The sequence below is a fragment of the Bombus huntii genome, unplaced genomic scaffold, assembly GCF_024542735.1.
Source record: "Bombus huntii isolate Logan2020A unplaced genomic scaffold, iyBomHunt1.1 ctg00000122.1, whole genome shotgun sequence".
Taxonomy (NCBI): Eukaryota; Metazoa; Arthropoda; class Insecta; order Hymenoptera; family Apidae; genus Bombus; species Bombus huntii.
Window position 1 is genome coordinate 228 of NW_026099372.1, and position 18,685 is coordinate 18,912.

Below are 18,685 nucleotides of genomic sequence, written 5' to 3' on the forward strand. Positions count from 1 at the left end.
TCGTACGAGGAATTGCCGATACATTTTCTCGATGTCGCCAGTGAGTACGTACTGATGAGCGCGGAATCTAATTAATATGCAAAATAAATTGTGAATTGATTCGAGAATATAGGATTTCCCCATTTTCATGATTATCGTGATTTTTGTATAAATATATTTTTTAAGATACTAATAATTAGGTACTTATAAATTAGTATTATCAATTATTTTGCATTTATAATTCCGCCTCTAGTATAAGTGTTAATTGAAAACTAACTTTATGTTTGAAAAAGTACTAGCAAAGTCGTTGAGTAACAAGCCACTGATGCTAACACAAATAGCATTGTCGTAATTAAATATTTCTAAATATTCATTTTTCATTTTGAACCTGTAGAAACAATTTATTATATATACTATTAGCTAAGTAATTGCATATTTAATTAAGTCGAAATATAAAACTTAGTTATTTTAATAATTTAAAAAATAAAAAACTGACAAACATTTCAATTTAATTTATGGTTGGAACAAAAGACAGTTATTTTTCATTAATTGAAATATTGCAATGCAGAGTACTTTCCAAAATACGCCGAGAGTATTCCTGATGGTGAAACGAGCGTTGCTTCATCGAACGCAGCTAAAGAAAACAACATCTATGTAGTTGGTGGTACGATGCCTGAAATAGGGGGCGATAAATTGTACAATACCTGTACTATTTGGGGTCCCGATGGAACTTTGATAGCAAAACACCGAAAGGTAAGTAATATATTCCTTTATGGCTTTGAATTTGAAAATATTGGGGCGAAGAAAGTGACTCTATCTAGGAATAATTTAGGAATATACATATGTACATACGTATACTATAACCAATTCTATAATTTACGGTTTATAAAATACGTTATGATACGGGAAACGCCCATTTTTGTTGTAATGTGTTTGTGTTGTATAAATTTTTCACATACTTAAAATATTATTATACTTATTTTTTCTCCTTTTTAAACATTATTAAATGATAGGATTTTTTAATAAAAGAAAGTGATAAAAACGCTGTCAGTTATTAAATAAAAAATAATTAAAGTTTAGGAGTTGGTAACTTTGATATTAAATTACAAAAGTTGCAGCAATAGAATTAGCGACTACATTTTTATGTTATTAGGTACATCTATTCGACATCGACATTCCTAATAAGATTACTTTTCGAGAGAGTGATTCACTCAGTCCTGGTAACTCCGGTAACTCCCTAACGACGTTCGATGTGAAGGGCTGCAAAATAGGTATTGGCATTTGCTATGATATTAGATTCGAGGAAATGGCACGCATTTATCGGAACAAAGGTACAGTAACTTAATCGATCAATACTTAACTAGCAAAAAATTAAATATCTTTCTTAAATATATTCTATATAAAATTAATATAATCTGTAACTCTGTATAAAAAGAAGCTTAATTTAAAAAACCAGTATATTTGCTGAAAATGAAACAAATAAAAGAATTAAAAGCACAATAAGAGGACTGTCCTCGCATATTCAGAAATGATGGAATGTGAACCGTGCAACTACGAAGTTAATTGGTATTCGGTGGCTTCATATTTCCTGCTTCTCTGGGTTAGGTTGCCAAATGCTGATATATCCAGCGGCATTCAATATGACCACTGGACCACTGCACTGGTCATTACTTCAGCGTTTCAGAGCGAATGATAATCAATTATACGTTGCCTGCATATCACCGGCTCGTGTTCCTTAAGCAAGTTACGTCGCATGGGGACATACACAGTTGACCAATCCCTGGGGAAAGATTCTTTACGATTTGGAAACTCAAGAGAATATGGCAGTCACCGATATCGGTAATTTACAGCTTAAAATTAAAAGCGAGAGATCCATGATGTAATTAATTTTTAGTCTCGTTAATTTATCGATTTAGCCATCTTCCTCTGTATTTGTTGAATTTATTAGTAAGCATTACTTATTACTTCGTATGTTTCTTTTTTCTATCAGATCTAAAAGTTGTTGAGGAAGTAAGGGCTCAGATACCTACATTTTCTCAGAGACGTACAGATTTGTACGACACTGTCTGTAAGAAGGAGTAACTCTACACTAAAACAGAAAATGTTTTTTTTATAATATTTCTACTACGATATCCTTTTTTTGTGAATTATTACTAATTTCTTATCATTTGTACTAAATGAATGACTCAATTAAGAAAACCAAAACGTTATAAATAATAATCTGTATATTTTGTGTATCAACATGTAATTGGATATTATAATAATATAGGAATGCTATAATAATATAGGATAATAATATAGGAGAATAGTAATATAGAAAAAAACTACATGCTTTTAAACACCTTTAATATCGATCACATAAATTGTTATAATTCACAATGATTACGCATACATAAAAGACCCCTTGATAGTAAAATTTACGATCAAAAGGCAATTACGTATCGTTTAACAACATTTAATTTATAACACCTTTTAAACATTTAGACAGATTAACACATAACACTTCTTATATATAAACATCAATTCGAAGTTATCAGCTTGGAGAAATTGGTCGATTAATACCTGTAGATTGTCTGTCTCGATGAAAGACTTAAAGAGAGCAAAAACATGATAATGCCGCTAATATAATATTCCTTCTTTCTTGTATCTGTCTGCCTCTCAGGTCGTTTTACTAATTACAATAAGTAATTTCGCCTTCTTTGCGCTCTCTTTTAACGCATTCGAGACCGAAAGAAATTCATATCAGTCAGTAGGCAAGGGTATAGTATACATATTTTATATATAACTTATGTAGTAATGTATATATCATGTTAATTTCATATTTTTTTCAATATAGAATTATTATATATATATATATATATATATATGACTGTACATAATACATTATAGAATAACATAGTATATAATTTTATATTTTAAAAATATGAGGCATACTATTTAAGATTGTCATCGATTTAAAATCAAAGTATGAAAAGGATACCCTGGAGAGAGTAAAACACAGAATCATTCTAACTAAACATTCAAATCGTAGCGACACCTAGGTATCGTCTTACAATTAAATCTCGGTCTCGAATGGATTAAAATGAAATACATACTTGCAGCTTCAACATCTTCAATATCGAGAAGATTCAAACTTTACAAATAAATGTAAATTGCGATGTAAAACAACGCGATGTAAAAAGGGAAAAAGGAGGAAAGAAGGAACAGGGAAGCAAAGAGAAGAAACGAATTTTTCATTTTCTCTTGCCAGGAATATAAGATGCTAAGTAATCTTCCTAAGTAATCTCCTCCAGCTTTTTCTAGTTTGATCAATAATTATTAGTACATGTTAGGAAAACAAATAGAATTTTTGTTCTCAAGCGAGGTATAATCTAAATTTTGTATGTACACAAAAATGTTAAATATCTGTAATAAACATGGTATAATCAATTTTTTTACATAAAATTATATTGTATAGGCTATTGTTATTTAAACATTTTAAATTGGATGAAGAAAAAAAATGACGCAAATAAAACGTAGGACATTTTAATTAAAGAGACTAATATAGAGATTTATCTACTTAACTGTGATTAAATCATCTCCACTTAACGCTCTACCTCTTCTATTAATTATGCTTCGTTAAACTATGATTACAGAGGATGGGTTTTTTGATAAAATGACATTCTGACAAATATATATAGATCGATATATATAGATATAGATAGACAAATATATAGATTCTTACAACAGTAGTTATGAATGAACAGTAGTTATTGTATCAATTCCGTTCTTCAGAAGCTTCATTTGTGAAAAGACAATTCGCCAGAATATGGATTCACTGTAGTTATAGCTATAGGATTTCAATCTAGTTGACAGACTTGCTTTACGTAGAGAATATCTGTCTCTTGTTCTACCTTATCGCGATTCTCTCCTCATCTTATACGCTTTGTCGAGCAAAGTAATATTGGCATATATCTCGGCTCGGGTTACAATCATTAGTTTCCGCCTAAACGGTTAGAATCACATAGCTCGCGCTCTACTCTCGTTTATTCAACATTCAGGCCATATGGTCGCATGCGACGAGTTTTATGTTAATTCCGACCGATTACAATACCTTTCTTTCGTTTACAAGGAACGACGAGACTGGCAGTTGCGTGATTTCCAATGCAAAAGCCGCGATATCTGCACGATAACCTAACCTCAACCGATTTTGTTGTACTATTCTTACGTGGACTTCGTTTGTACCACTTTCGTAACAAAAATAGAATACGTAGAACACAGCATTCCGTTATGCGATATTGTCGATTCCTAACATCCGAAAAATCAGAGATAATTATTTCCCTACAGTTGTACATTTGTGTGAAAAATTACGAACGTAAAGTTGTTTGGTGCATGCACAGTCCTCCCCTCCGCTGCATTTGCGTGGACATGCTAGAAAGATTCACTTTTCCACGGTGAAACTGTATGTATTATAATTTCATTTTTACAAAGGTCGAACATCCTACTATGCATAAATTTAATATTAATATAAGCAGGTTTCGTGTTAAGTATTACATCTGACGTATAAGCACACGTGTGTACGAGCCTTGGTTTTAAATGTCTTATAGTAGACACCGAAAAGATTATTCAGTTGGATATCTGACTCAATATCAATATTTTACTAGGAGATAACATGTTAAGAACACGTTGGTGGATGGCATGGGAGATGATGAATGAAGACATACTTCTGTGAGATACATAAAATAGTAGTCAGAACGTATTTTGGCGCTTGGGGACAGCAACAGCTTTTTTTTTTTTTTTTATTTATTTGTTGGAATTACAATCAATTCTCGCGTTGAGAATTTTCAGTAATTTTTCTGGCGTGGCGCAGTGACATGGCTGTTTATTTACAATAAGTTAATACTTATTATAGATAGGTATAATTTATAAGTATTATAAGTAAGTGCATTAGCTTAATTTGGATAATTAAATGAATCTAACGTTTAGGTCTAGCGGGTAGTGCCTCTTCAGCCTGCGAATCTGGTCCGTCGTATCGAGTAGTCCAGTGATTAGGGGGTTTCGGTGTTTCTTGACTCTTTTGCTATATCTGTCGCTATATTTTGCTATTTCCTCTTTGACTGTAGGTATCTTGAGGGCGATGGATGGTTTCGTTGGTAACATACCAAGGTGCGTCTATTAAGGCTCTTAGCGTTTTCGATTGGAATCGTTGTAGTATTTCGATGTTGGAGTTACTTGCTGTTCCCCATCGCTTCCTATATCCCTATATTCCGTACTTGCTTCGCTTGGTACTTTTATAATTTTCGCAGTTACAATAAAAAATTTAATTCTTAACAGATTAAAGATTTAACCTCTTGCTTTATAGTGTACAATAATTTTTTTTTTTTTTTTTTGTATAGGTTATGTGATCCATAGTTTGAGTAAGCAGTACACACACACACACACACACACACACACACACACACACACACACACACACACACACACACACACACACACACACACACACACACACACACACACACACACACACACACACACACACACACACACACACACACACACACACACACACACACACACACACACACACACACACACACACACACACACACACACACACACACACACACACACACACACACACACACACACACACACACACACACACACACACACACACACACACACACACACACACACACACACACACACACACACACACACACACACACACACACACACACACACACACACACACACACACACACACACACACACACACACACACACACACACACACACACACACACACACACACACACACACACACACACACACACACACACACACACACACACACACACACACACACACACACACACACACACACACACACACACACACACACACACACACACACACACACACACACACACACACACACACACACACACACACACACACACACACACACACACACACACACACACACACACACACACACACACACACACACACACACACACACACACACACACACACACACACACACACACACACACACACACACACACACACACACACACACACACACACACACACACACACACACACACACACACACACACACACACACACACACACACACACAGATATATTTACGTGACAAGCTTTCATTTCAATCTATATTTAAGATTAATATTTTATCAGTTTCTGTTCGTAACAACATCGAAGTAGTCAATAAGTTTGAAGAGTATAATTAAGGAAGCTATGAAGCAAGAGGTTAAGAACAAATTCTGAAAGAGGTTATGTACAACTCAGTAGTACTGCTTTACATTACTTTGCGAATTACTTTTCAAGCATAAAAATAGTTTAACAGCCACTTATAGTTACTTCCTTACCATTACATTCATTAAATTCGTTTGATTTTGTAAACTAAATAACCACGCTGACCAGTCTCTTATTTAAAATAGAATTATTTTGTCATATATCCAACAGTTTACTTTCTCTTCGTAAATATTATTAATAATTTTATCAATTTCGTATACTTCCATCCTTCGTATAAGTGACAATAAATCAGAAGAGCTTCATAGCAATATTGAACAACATACAGTCAACTACAGCACCATTAGATACATCCACCATACAGTCAACTACAACACCATTAGATAACAGCAATACAATAGATTATTATTTTCTACGTGTCATTGATTCATCATCATCATTTTCCATTTTTTTAGCATATGTAAAAACGTATCTGACGTAATCTTACCTCGCTCTTTGAGTACAAAAATCCATTCAAATGAAACAAAGGGAAAAGAAATAAGAAAACAAACACTCACATACGAATCTTCATTACATAACTGTATGTACTCCTCGAGGTATAATTACTCAGACACGTTACAGCGTACCTTCTTCGTTCCCTGATGGCTGATGTTGATCGTTGACGTTTATAGTGAAAGAATTTCGTCAACGGCGCCATCTGGATCCCTGTTGAAAAATTAAACTAGCCGCAACAGCACCATTAAGCTCATCACCCAGAGTAGCTTTTGTTGCTGAGTCGTGGAGGAATTATTATCATCAACGACATAAACTTTACCAGTTCCGGTAACGTTCTTCAGATGGTCCAGGCATTCGAACTCGCAACATCGCTTTCCAAGACGAAATTTTTTGCATGTCTGTAGTAAAAAGAAATCGATCAATTGTACAGATCAATCGTCACTCGACTGCTCGAGAATTCAGATCATCCAGAGAATAGAATAGAGACGTGGAAAAATGTAGTGCGATCATCGCAGTGGGAGGAAATAGGGGGATAGGGACCAAATGAATGAACGAGATGTTAAGGACAACTGACGATAAGTTCTTCTTTTGTCGGGAATTGCATGTTTGTGAATGGTTTGTGGGTGGTTAGGTGGAGAGAATTGAAGAGTTTGGAGGTGACTGGAAGAGTGTTTTGGGCAAGGTAGATTGCAGAATGGTTGCGGTAGCATTGTGTTAATTATGGGTTTGTACATGTAATCTTTGTATGTATCACTACATACAACCTAACGTATATTTTTAATAATACATCAGAGTTTTAGTTATTTCATAGCTATGAATTTTATACTCTATAATCTTGACGTTTTATTTCACAGAAGCGTTTGAATATCCATAAAAATTAAATGAACCAATGTATTCATTATCTTATAGAGAAGATATATTATTTTTAATTATGTTCCAATTATTTATCATGATCCTGATTTCCTTATTCTGAAAATTTGAAAGGAAGTTTTGTAGTTTGATACTTTCAGCGACAAAGGGTCAATATTGCTTTAGTATATTTCGTCACATATACATGTATATCTATATGAATTGAGGACTGCTTCTATTTCTATGATAAGAGTATTACGGTGTTAAGCTCATATGTTTCTGTTTCTCCACTCGCGCTGCGCCATAATATCCTTTGATATTTCCGATCCTCTGGTCGTACGAGGAATTGCCGATACATTTTCTCGATGTCGCCAGTGAGTACGTACTGATGAGCGCGGAATCTAATTAATATACAAAATAAATTGTGAATTGATTCGAGAATATAGGATTTCCCCATTTTCATGATTATCGTGATTTTTGTATAAATATATTTTTTAAGATACTAATAATTAGGTACTTATAAATTAGTATTATCAATTATTTTGCATTTATAATTCCGCCTCTAGTATAAGTGTTAATTGAAAACTAACTTTATGTTTCAAAAAGTACTAGCAAAGTCGTTGAGTAACAAGCCACTGATGCTAACACAAATAGCATTGTCGTAATTAAATATTTCTAAATATTCATTTTTCATTTTGAACCTGTAGAAACAATTTATTATATATACTATTAGCTAAGTAATTGCATATTTAATTAAGTCGAAATATAAAACTTAGTTATTTTAATAATTTAAAAAATAAAAAACTGACAAACATTTCAATTTAATTTATGGTTGGAACAAAAGACAGTTATTCTTCATTAATTGAAATATTGCAATGCAGAGTACTTTCCAAAATACGCCGAGAGTATTCCTGATGGTGAAACGAGCGTTGCTTCATCGAACGCAGCTAAAGAAAACAACATCTATGTAGTTGGTGGTACGATGCCTGAAATAGAGGGCGCTAAATTGTACAATACCTGTACTATTTGGGGTCCCGATGGAACTTTGATAGCAAAACACCGAAAGGTAAGTAATATATTCCTTTATGGCTTTGAATTTGAAAATATTGGGGTGAAGAAAGTGACTCTATCTAGGAATAATTTAGGAATATACATATGTACATACGTATACTATAACCAATTCTATAATTTACGGTTTATAAAATACGTTATGATACGGGAAACGCCCATTTTTGTTGTAATGTGTTTGTGTTGTATAAATTTTTCACATACTTAAAATATTATTATACTTATTTTTTCTCCTTTTTAAACATTATTAAATGATAGGATTTTTTAATAAAAGAAAGTGATAAAAACGCTGTCAGTTATTAAATAAAAAATAATTAAAGTTTAGGAGTTGGTAACTTTGATATTAAATTACAAAAGTTGCAGCAATAGAATTAGCGACTACATTTTTATGTTATTAGGTACATCTATTCGACATCGACATTCCTAATAAGATTACTTTTCGAGAGAGTGATTCACTCAGTCCTGGTAACTCCCTAACGACGTTCGATGTGAAGGGCTGCAAAATAGGTATTGGCATTTGCTATGATATTAGATTCGAGGAAATGGCACGCATTTATCGGAACAAAGGTACAGTAACTTAATCGATCAATACTTAACTAGCAAAAAATTAAATATCTTTCTTAAATATATTCTATATAAAATTAATATAATCTGTAACTCTGTATAAAAAGAAGCTTAATTTAAAAAACCAGTATATTTGCTGAAAATGAAACAAATAAAAGAATTAAAAGCACAATAAGAGGACTGTCCTCGCATATTCAGAAATGATGGAATGTGAACCGTGCAACTACGAAGTTAATTGGTATTCGGTGGCTTCATATTTCCTGCTTCTCTGGGTTAGGTTGCCAAATGCTGATATATCCAGCGGCATTCAATATGACCACTGGACCACTGCACTGGTCATTACTTCAGCGTTTCAGAGCGAATGATAATCAATTATACGTTGCCTGCATATCACCGGCTCGTGTTCCTTAAGCAAGTTACGTCGCATGGGGACATACACAGTTGACCAATCCCTGGGGAAAGATTCTTTACGATTTGGAAACTCAAGAGAATATGGCAGTCACCGATATCGGTAATTTACAGCTTAAAATTAAAAGCGAGAGATCCATGATGTAATTAATTTTTAGTCTCGTTAATTTATCGATTTAGCCATCTTCCTCTGTATTTGTTGAATTTATTAGTAAGCATTACTTATTACTTCGTATGTTTCTTTTTTCTATCAGATCTAAAAGTTGTTGAGGAAGTAAGACAAGACGAAATTTTTTGCATGTCTGTAGTAAAAAGAAATCGAATCTGGTCCGTCGTATCGAGTAGTCCAGTGATTAGGGGGTTTCGGTGTTTGTTGACTCTTTTGCTATATCTGTCGCTATATTTTGCTATTTCCTCTTTGACTGTAGGTATCTTGAGGTCGCGATGGATGGTTTCGTTGGTAACATACCAAGGTGCGTCTATTAAGGCTCTTAGCGTTTTCGATTGGAATCGTTGTAGTATTTCGATGTTGGAGTTACTTGGACAGCAACAGCTGGTGATACTGTCATACACCTCCATTTATAAACTTTCGAAAATCGATGTGACCTTCAAACTTTAGTGTATTCTGTTTCACAGCACAAAATGTTTCCGAAACGTACGTTTATTGTTACAATAAACTTGACTAGTGGCTCTGAAATACTATCCTTGAAAAAACAATGGGGAAATTGGAGCAAAAGCAGAAGGAAATAAACAAAGACCTTGTTGGTTCGTAAAAATAAAATATGCTACAGGAAAAACTTTTTCCAACGGATTGAGATGCGACAAGCTTTAAAAGCTATGACGCGAATCGAGCGTTTGTCTACAAGAGCGCATTTTCGGTGGATATATATGTCGGAATGACATTGGGGATAGGGTTGTCGGTGTTTGAGGAGTCTTCATTGAAGGTAGCCATCGTTGCGGTGTAACGAAGATACGATTTATTGACACAGGTATGAATAACACAGGTTTGACAATCTACCACGGCGGTGAGACGTCCGCGACACTAGTGACAATGGTCTCCGGTTCGATAACGAATCCGCGGCCAACGGGATGACAGATGGGCGTTCTCGCTGAATCTAAGTCTGATTCGTAAAAATAATTGCTGAGCGTAAAGACGTTACTCTTTGGTCGACGGGAGCGCGTAAAAGAATGCCCGTCCCGTCCCGATGATGCCACAGAGGAAAACTATAATGGGGTGTGTCTAAGGACACGAGATCATCGGATTCGTCGAGGAAAGCCTTCGTTTAGGAAGTAAGGGAAATTGACGTTGCTGCTAATTGGTCAATCTCCATATCGGTGGTTAGAAAAAGATGGTAGCCGCCCTCGAGGGAAAGTTGCTAGTGGGAGACGTCGCTCGTTGAAAAATATGTCTCCCCTATCTTCCCGTAGTTGGGACAAAGACTGTTTGTCTGTTTGAAGGACTTTAGTTAACTAAACCTTAAGATTTATAACGGGCCCTCGGGCTAGCCGAACATGTACTGCGGAGACGCATCGACATCTGGCAATCATCTTACTCGAAGAATAGGGTCTGCGTGTGGCGAGCCACGGGACAGAAACCGTGGGAATGTTTACTGTCGCGTGTCGCCACGAATATTTCTTTTAAGGAGAGCTATAGAATTACTCCATACCTTTGTTAGGCAAAGCGTTCATCCCTTGACCGCGGCTACGTTGGGCGACAGACTGTCACCTCGAGCCAAAGCTCACCGTCACTAATCTCGAACAATTACAATCGGATTGAATAACTACAATAGTTTAGTTACAGTTATAGTAGACTTTAGATTGCAATGTTGCGGGGCTATCCAAAGGTTCCGGTGTCCTTTCATCTCCGACATATAGATATACATGTATATGTGACGAAATATACTAAAGCAATATTGACCCTTTGTCGCTGAAAGTATCAAACTACAAAACTTCCTTTCAAATTTTCAGAATAAGGAAATCAGGATCATGATAAATAATTGGAACATAATTAAAAATAATATATCTTCTCTATAAGATAATGAATACATTGGTTCATTTAATTTTTATGGATATTCAAACGCTTCTGTGAAATAAAACGTCAAGATTATAGAGTATAAAATTCATAGCTATGAAATAACTAAAACTCTGATGTATTATTAAAAATATACGTTAGGTTGTATGTAGTGATACATACAAAGATTACATGTACAAACCCATAATTAACACAATGCTACCGCAACCATTCTGCAATCTACCTTGCCCAAAACACTCTTCCAGTCACCTCCAAACTCTTCAATTCTCTCCACCTAACCACCCACAAACCATTCACAAACATGCAATTCCCGACAAAAGAAGAACTTATCGTCAGTTGTCCTTAACATCTCGTTCATTCATTTGGTCCCTATCCCCCTATTTCCTCCCACTGCGATGATCGCACTACATTTTTCCACGTCTCTATTCTATTCTCTGGATGATCTGAATTCTCGAGCAGTCGAGTGACGATTGATCTGTACAATTGATCGATTTCTTTTTACTACAGACATGCAAGAAATTCCGTGTTGGAGAGCGATATTGCGAGTTCGAGTGCCTGGACCATCTGAAGAACGTTACCAGAACTGGTATAGTTTATGTCGTTGATGATAAGAATTCCTCCACGACTCAGCAACAAGAGCTACTCTGGGTGATGAGCTTAATGGTGCTGTTGCGGCTATTTTAATTTTTCAACAAGGATCCAGATGGCGCCGTTGACGAAATTCTTTCATTATAAACGTCAACGATCAACATCAGCCATCAGGGAACGAAGAAGGTACGCTGTAACGTGTCTGAGTAATTATACCTCGAGGAGTACATACAGTTATGTAATGAAGATTCATATGTGAGTGTTTGTTTTCTTATTTCTTTTCCCTTTGTTTCATTTGAATGGATTTTTTTACTCAAAGAGCGAGGTAAGATTACGTCAGATACGTTTTTACATATGCTAAAAAAATGGAAAATGATGATGATGAATCAATGACACGTAGAAAATTATAATCTATTGTATTGCTGTTATCTAATGGTGTTGTAGTTGACTGTATGGTGGATGTATCTAATGGTGTTGTAGTTGACTGTATGTTGTTCAATATTGCTATGAAACTCTTCTGATTCATTGTCACTTATACGAAGGATGGAAGTATGCGAATTGGGAGAAGTCAGGTTGAGAGATGCAAGATTTATACGCTCGTTCTGTCAGTTATCCCAGTGTCTGTTACGCGATAGAAAATGAACGAACTGAATAATAAATGCATTATCGGCATGAAGATTGCTTGATGTAGGCCACCGCTTTTTTTCTATCCTTCCGATACCATTTTTCTTTTTTTTCTTTTTTTGCGAAACACTTTGCTAGTCGTGAGAAGCAGCAATTCCCTTCTGCGAATCAATTACGGTTCACGAGAAATTGTATTATAGCCTGGAACGTATTCAAATTATCTTCAATTATTCTCGGCTGTTTCCATTTCCATTCGTCTCTTACGTAAGTACTCGTTTGATGTACGTACATAGTGAGACAATAATCGTTAACACCTTTAATGTCTTCAGTATTATAGAATAAGACGCGAAAATACGTTGAAACCTGACTTTTAGATTCGCGAGACTCTATAAGGCTTCGAAAGTCTCTTGTTTCAGGCCGAATAAAAAATTGTAGATGAAGAATTACATTGCGAGGTCTGTTAAGGAAAATTTTAAATCGTATCGTTGTAATAGGATTATTTCAGAGAGGGAAATTACGTGTTGCGTGCGAAGCCACGAGCTTTCTTTCAGGCTAATATACATAATTGTCCTATCGAACTTTCCATCTAAACCGTTGCGCTCACACGTGGATTTTGCATTTCAATTTTCTTACTTACAGTCCAGTCCAGTGAGACCAAGTTAAATTTTTCAGCCCTCCGAGGTAGAATATGTTTTATAGAGAGACGTACAACGCCATGAAGGGGAGACAGATCAATAAATTGGGTTATCTTTAAATTACTGACAATCATTTCATCGACGCGGTTTCACCGACACCGAGTCCCCCGGCAACGTCTGTCAAAGCTTATTTACCGATACACTGAAATCAACCACAATCATTTTACCGACCTCTTCCTTTGCTGACAGTTATTATACTCGCTGTCATATGTTATCGTTGATTATACATCTTTATTTACAAATTCGTTCCTGTGTATAACGAAACAAAGGAAGAAACGAAAATGATACGTTTCATGACGCATTGTTAAATTATTAATTAACGAGAGTTACATATCTACATGAATGCTTTGAAATGTCAGTTATAATTCATGAAAATGGATACAAGCCATTTTACTATACATAAATAGAATTATAAAGACATGTTACGTACTAATGCTTTTACGAAATATATTTCTGTATACGTTTGACGTTTCTGTATTATTCCTTATGTGCTTTCTGCTCTTGTGTTTAGCTCGTCGGAAGTAAAAATACGTTAAGCGAATCAGCTAATCTATTCGAGCGTTTCAACGGCTCAGTCTTCTCTTATGCAACTACCAAAAGAGAAGATAAGTCTTTGGTTATACAACATTTCATAACGTCCAAAGTAACGGGGCACTAATTAGTTGCAACTTTAAGACAGACCAGATATCAGTCATCGTCCGTAAATACATTTATTACGATCGTTTAAAGTTTAAAGAAACACCGTTATAAAGTCGTAATACGAGACAAAGCGAAGAGAAAGTAAACTGTTGGATATATGACAAAATAATTCTATTTTAAATAAGAGACTGGTCAGCGTGGTTATTTTGTTTACAAAATCAAACGAATTTAATGAATGTAATGGTAAGGAAGTAACTATAAGTGGCTGTTAAACTATTTTTATGCTTGAAAAGTAATTCGCAAAGTAATGTAAAGCAGTACTACTGAGTTGTACATAACCTCTTTCAGAATTTGTTCTTAACCTCTTGCTTCATAACTTCCTTAATTATACTCTTCAAACTTATTGACTACTTCGATGTTGTTACGAACAGAAACTGATAAAATATTAATCTTAAATATATATATATATGTACTACTTACTCAAACTATGGATCACATAACCTATACAAAAAAAAAAAAAAAAAAAAAATTATTGTACACTATAAAGCAAGAGGTTAAATCTTTAATCTGTTAAGAATTAAATTTTTTATTGTAACTGCGAAAATTATAAAAGTACCAAGCGAAGCAAGTACGGAATATATGCGGAATATGAATCGCTCAACTAACCAAAGAGCGGCTCAGTGACAAAATTAGTAAAGTAAAGACCACAAATATTACAACATTATATTCTACCACAAAATAATTCTCTATACAAAAAAGGTACACAACGAATCGATTTTTCACAACGATAAGAGTCAACAGAACCAATCAAGACCAGACGAGACTCTCATAAGACAACGATATCAGAGGGATCAAATCAGCGACTTCAATCTATGTTACAGAGTATAGTTATCAAGAAAAATTGCTCTTTTCATGAAAAGTATGGTAATGATACTCTTATAACACATTGTATATCTGGCAGTCGGATGTGCCCGTGGCCATCGGAAATGTAAAGACGACGCTTTTAGAAAGTGATAGCGCCATCGCGTATTAAAAACGCGTTAGAAGAAGGACGGTTTCGCTATCCAAGGCGAATCGAAAAGTGTGCGTGTTGCGAGAATCAGAGTTGATCGAGACGTCGAAGCATAGAGTCGTTAGAATTGAGTTGCGAGTGTTGTCGAGTGTTAGAGTTGCTAGTGAGAGAGAGAGAGAGAGAGAGAGAGAGAGAGAGAGAGTTACCAAATAGTTATCAAGTTATTTGTTGTAAATACGAGCGTTGCATTTAGTTTTCCTGTTAATCAAACATCGTTTCTCTGTCTAACTAATATCTGTATTTTCAATCCATTATTAATATATTCCGATATTACAAGTGGGGGCTCGTCCGGGATTGAATAAGACAGAGAAACGATACGATTTAACGGAGCTATTTCTGCGGGAGTAGAAAAGAATAGAATAAAATGGCAAACGTTGAAGACGAACGATTGTCGGGTGAAGAGGATTTGACGCTGGAGGAGCTGAGGAGTAAGCTCGCACAGATGAATCTGCCTATATCCGGTGCGAGATCAGTGCTGGTTGCCAGGTTGAACAGAGCGTGCAAACCTGGTCGATCTACTCCTAAGGATTCGAAGCGTGGCGAAGAACCAACAAACCAGCGAGATCTAAGAAGCAAGCAGAGAGCCGAACGCAGTCAAGAGGGAGAGGAAGACCTCGAGAAGCTGAGGACGAAAGAGCTGAGAGCGCGTCTCGTTAGCTTGGGGTTGAAGGTAACGGGAAGAAAATCCGAACTACGCGCGCGGCTACAGGCGGCCCTAGAAGGAGACGATGTATCGTCGGAAGAAGAGAGCTCCGACGAAAGTGAAGGCGAGGACGATAAACAAGGCGCGCGAGAATACAGGAGAGGCACGCGAGCGGTGTATCAGGACCGCGATGAGTAGCAGCAGAAGGTATGCGTCGGTTCGATGTTGAGTCTTAAAGACGTGGAAGACTCATTAGAGAAATTCAGCGGGGATGATCTGCTGAGGGTAAATCAGTGGGTGGAAGACTTCGAGGAAATGGCAGAAGTGTGGGGTTGGTCAGACGCCCACATGGTGGCCTATGCTAAGAAATTACTCGCAGGCTCCGCTCAGGCCTTCGTACGACAAAAACGATGCGCGAAGTCCTGGGCAAAGCTAAAAAAGGCGTTGAGGAATGAGTTTGAAAATGTAGTAAGCGACCAACAGATACATGGCGAGTTATCCCATAGAAAGAAGAAAGCAGATGAGAGTCTGCAACAATATATGTATCACATGTGCGGGATTGCAAAACAAGGAAGGGTTGATACGCAATCCTTGATAGACTACATTATTCAAGGCATTCCCGACGAGGTCGCGAACAAGACTGTGCTATACGGAGCCAGGAATATCGAGCAATTAAAAGAGCGTTTCAGGCGCTACGAAGCGATAAAAAGAGATATGGAGATGAGGACGAAATTTGAGGAGCCGAAGAGTAACAGGGTAAAGCCGGTGGCGAAGCTGTCCGAAACCGAGAGGAACAAGGAACCCGGTCGATCTGGAGATGCGAGGAAGACGCGATGCTACAATTGCTTCAAATGTAGGGAGTACGGACACATCGCATCAAGTTGCGACAATTTGGGTGAGCCCTCAAAAAAAGTTTACAGCGTGTTTCGGTCGTTACAAACAAGGCGTGGTAAGGATGTTAAGATGGAAAATTTCAAATTGAGCGCGTTGATAGACACCGGTAGTGAGCTGACTCTAATGCGAGCAGATCAGCATGTGAAAATCGGAGCGCCCAGATTAAGTCGGGAAATCGTTGGATTTGGCGGTGTCGGTTCCGGAAGGAATTTTACGCTCGGGAAATTTTCCACGAACATTATTATAGACAATGAGTCGTACTGTATAACCATACACGTAGTTCCAGACACAGTGATGCAACATTCGCTTATTATTGGCGCAGACTTTTTGGACACTGTTGAAATAAGTATAAAAGGGGGAGAATCTTTTATTAGTAGAATAAAGGACGAAAATCCCGATGAGTGTCCGGAAGTCCTCAAGATAGATGTAGAGACACAGGCGAGTGAGATAGATTTGTCACACGTTAAGGACATGCAACATAGGCTAAAAAGAGATTTGAAGAGAACCAAAGCATTGCTAAGAGACGCTCAAACGATGCTGGAGAGATCGAAAGGTGACTCGACGGGTAAAGCAGCTTTACGACAGCTGAAGAACCAGTTAGAAGATGCAGAATGCGCTAGAGCAGTTGCAGTTAAAGCGAAACAGGCACCGGAGCAAGAACCGAATGAGACGCAGGCTTCGTTGCAGGAAGTACTGCGGCAACGTTCCGAAGCAGAAGATCGTGTTAATGTAGCTAGTCGCGAACGAACTGAGCTACTGTCGCAATTGGAAGAAAATAAAGAAGAGTTAGCAGAAGTTTTGAAGAAGTATCGGGCAGCTGTGCAGCAAGTGTCGGAGGAACGGAGAATAGTGGCAAGACACGTGGTGATTGGTAAAGTGGACCACGAGATGGTGTCCTCGTCGGATTCTTGCGGCCAGCAGGAGGACTTAGCGAACATCACGAGGAGGAAGAATCTGGCTAAACAACAGCAACAGGATGTTGTTGATGATATTTGCGAATTTACTGAGAAGGATAGCGTTGCGGATGTGAGGGTTGTTTCAAGTTTTCGGATAGACTCGAAGAGAGTGAATGCAAGGCGAACGAAAAGACAAGGGAAGTCGCACGTGCGGAATCCCTCCAATAATATCGATATACAGAGGATGTGGATGACGAGGACGACGATGGGATTGTCGAGGACACGATGAACGTGAAGACCTTCGAAAAAGAAGAGATCATAGTCTCGGTAGATGGTAAGTTGTTAACGTCTTCCATGTACGAACCGAGCCTACGAAAATGTCACGATGCTGCCACGACGATCAAAGCCCCTGACAAGAGTGAAATGGGTAAACAAACAACGGAGAGGAAGATAGAGGAAGAGCGAAAGAGGAGCAGTAGCATCGAGGACGAACAGGCCGCGGTGTTCCAAGAGGAACGAGATCAGCTGCGTGCGGACGCAAAGAGACGGATTGAGGAGATCCAAATCCGAAACAAGCGGGCGTATAACAGGAGACGCAAGAAGGCGACAGCATACAGGACGGGAGATCTAGTGGCAATCGAGAGGATGCAGAGGGGTCCCGGGCTAAAGCTGCATCCGAAGTTTCTTGGACCGTATCGGGTGATAAAAGTCCTGCGAAATGACCGATGCATAGTGCAGCGAGAGGGGGAGCACGAAGGGCCACGTACAACTTCCACGGCAGCCGATCACATGAAATGGTGGAATGCTGACGATAGTGATGTAAGTGCGAGCGGCGATGATGAGCACATCTGAGGGCAGATGTGATTGTCAGGAAAGGCCGATTGTAATATCGTAGAATAGCTTTGATTGGAGATCGGCTGAAAATAGAAAAACCGTGTACGTCGTGTTTCTGTGGTTCGTTTACATTTAAGAGTG

The 18,685-nt window shown here is 37.2% G+C and overlaps 1 long non-coding RNA gene across 1 annotated transcript; it reads left to right on the forward strand.

Moving 5' to 3' along the window:
* Positions 1-1,207: 1,207 nt before the first annotated feature.
* LOC126877115 (uncharacterized) lies at positions 1,208-2,287 on the forward strand. Its single transcript, XR_007694759.1, has 3 exons — positions 1,208-1,310; positions 1,585-1,818; positions 1,970-2,287. It is a non-coding gene; the product is annotated as an uncharacterized LOC126877115 (long non-coding RNA).
* The last annotated feature ends 16,398 nt before the right edge of the window (positions 2,288-18,685 follow it).